The 2,477-nt window shown below is 46.9% G+C and overlaps 1 protein-coding gene across 4 annotated transcripts in view; it reads left to right on the top strand.

Moving 5' to 3' along the window:
• Window positions 1-116: 116 nt before the first annotated feature.
• LOC123969659 (calpain-1 catalytic subunit-like) overlaps window positions 117-2,477 on the top strand; it is a 21,120-nt gene continuing 18,759 nt past the window's right edge. For 3 of the 4 annotated variants that reach the window (XM_046047268.1, XM_046047267.1, XM_046047265.1), the window contains exon 1: window positions 118-522. The gene's annotated coding sequence lies outside the window, so the exon portion shown is untranslated. Of the gene's footprint in view, window positions 523-961; window positions 1,141-2,477 lie in introns of all 4 variants that reach the window. The other variant, XM_046047266.1, reaches the window with a different exon arrangement.

The raw sequence follows: 2,477 nt of genomic DNA, 5'->3' as shown, positions 1-2,477 counted from the left end.
ATTTCATCCTGTTTATTGAGCTGTTTTGTCGTCTCTTCCTGAGAAACGTGTTCAGTGAAAACCTGCTGAGAGTCTGCTGGACAGGAGACTTCCGGTCTCATGTGTAATAAAGTCAGCTTAAAGCCTGCAGTCGGATCGGTCCCTGGTCTCCTCCTGAGTCCTCATGAGTCCACCTTCACCCTATCGAGGTCAAAGAGAAGCTGAACGGAAGGATTGTCCCGCCTCAGACTGATCCTCAGGAGGCAGCAGCCGTCTGTCTCTTTAAGGGGCCCTCACTGTTATTGATGGAGATGTAACCCCGCCCCTCCCGCCGGGCGGGGCCCGGGACTGCAGCACAGCATCCACAGCAGCATCCAGCACAGCGCACAGGACCGCAACCCCGACAGGAAGTGCAGACACACAACGGACCGAGCCGCCTGTACTGGTTTCACTGGGAGCTGCTGTCCGAACTGGGCTGAGCTGGTCCGGGTCTCTGCGGGACTGCTGGAGGACTACAACCGAACCGTGACTCAGCAGGAACACGTGAGTCTGATCAGCTGTTTTCACCGTGTTTACAGCTGATTTCACAGAAACTGAAGTGTTTACGCCATCCTGTTTATTAACCAATCAGAGAAGTCCTTCTGCAGCGTCACCAGCTGATCTTTAACAGGGAATAAAGTAGATTTCAATTAAATTAAAAATATATGAATAATAATTTAATATAATTCTCTGGCAGAGCAGGGGATCGTGGGGTGAGACCAGATAAGTTACGCAGATTCTGATAGTTTTCAGTTAAAGCAGTAAAATGTTAGTATGTTCAGGGTAAAACGCGACGTCAGCGAGCCGGGAAGTTTCCAGCAGCTTCATTGTTTAAAAGTAATAAATGATAGGAAAGATAATAACGTCAGGCAGGTTTATTTCTACAGCACAGGTCTATAATGCTCCTGCTTTTAGCACCTATTAAAGTGATTTCACACTGTAGGTTTGATGAAGTCTTCAAGGTGGTCAGTGAGGAAACCGGCCGTTTCCCACAGCTGATCTACGGACCGTCAACCTCAGCGTTATTAAAGAGCCGACCTCCCCGAGCTGCCTGCCAACTTTAGGACTCCATGCAGGGACATAAAACCACCTGAGCAACAAACAGAACCTGGAACAGAACAGGTATATGTTCACACAGGGGCCCTCTGCAGGACCAGGGGCCCTCTTTAAGACCGGGGCCACATGGTTTTATTGATCTGAACTAGTTTTAAAGGTCTAGCTGATAACTCGTATCAGGGATCTGGGTCGTTCTGGTTCTTTTCACAGCAGCAAGGTGCAGCTGGAACCAGACCAGTCAGAGCCCACGACCCGGTCTGGTCCCGGTCTGGTATTTTGGTGGCGCTCCAGAGAACAGAGAGAGCTTTCAGAGTGATGAGTCAGCTGAATCTGCTGTGGGTGATGAAACGCAGACCGTCAGCGTTCACTGATCTGCAGGTTCTTCTCTCACAAAACGTCCTAAAGCTTCAGATCTCTTCTTCTTCAACACTTCAATTCTTCTTAAATGCAGGAACATTTAGAGTTTATTTGTCGGGGACTTTGCTTTATAAAGAAGTAGCTGCCACGCGTACAGGTTTCTGTCGAGCCGTCGGTACCTTCTTCCTCTAATCCTCCCTCAGAGCAGCTGAAATGTCCCGAGGCATCACGCTGTCTCTCTGTCCTCCTCACCTCACACAGAGGGAAAGGGGGACCCCCCGGGACCTGCAGACCCGGCATCCCACCCACAGCAACCTCAGGCGCTTAAACTTCATGTCTCAGCACAGTGCAGAATCTAAGATACCAGTTTCATAGCAAAGATGTTGAGTCATGAATGAGTCTAAACAGTCGCTGAGTATTGATCAGCTGTTTCGCCGCTGCAGCGCTGAAGGTAAATCCCTCCGCCGATGAGAAGTTTGGTGAAAATTATCTTGTTGTTGTTTACAGGTGCTGGTCATATAATTAGAATATCATCAAAAAGTTGATTTATTTCAGTAATTCCATTCAAAAAGTGAAACTTGTATAATGTATACATTCATTCCACACAGACTGATATATTTCAAGTGTCCATTCCTTTTAATTTTGATGATTATAACTGAAAACTAATGAAAACCCCAAAATCAGTATCTCAGAAAATTAGAATATTGTGAAAAGGTTCAATATTGAAGACACCTGGTGCCACACTCTAATCAGCTAATTAACTCAAAACATCTGCAAAGGCCTTTAAATGGTCTCTCAGTCTAGTTCTGTAGGCTACACAATCATGGGGAAGACTGCTGACTTGACAGCTGTCCAAAAGACGACCATCGACACCTTGCACAAGGAGGGCAAGACGTAAAAGGTCATTGGTAAAGAAGCTGGCTGTTCACAGAGCTCTGTGTCCAAGCACATTAATAGAGAGGCGAAGGGAAGGAAAAGATGTGGTAGAAAAAAGTGTACAAGCAATAGGGATAACCGCACCCTGGAGAGGATTGTGAAACAAAACC

This window comes from Micropterus dolomieu, linkage group LG04, assembly GCF_021292245.1.
Source record: "Micropterus dolomieu isolate WLL.071019.BEF.003 ecotype Adirondacks linkage group LG04, ASM2129224v1, whole genome shotgun sequence".
Taxonomy (NCBI): Eukaryota; Metazoa; Chordata; class Actinopteri; order Centrarchiformes; family Centrarchidae; genus Micropterus; species Micropterus dolomieu.
Note: the sequence above shows the minus strand (reverse complement) of the source record. Positions and strands in the feature narration are given on the sequence as shown.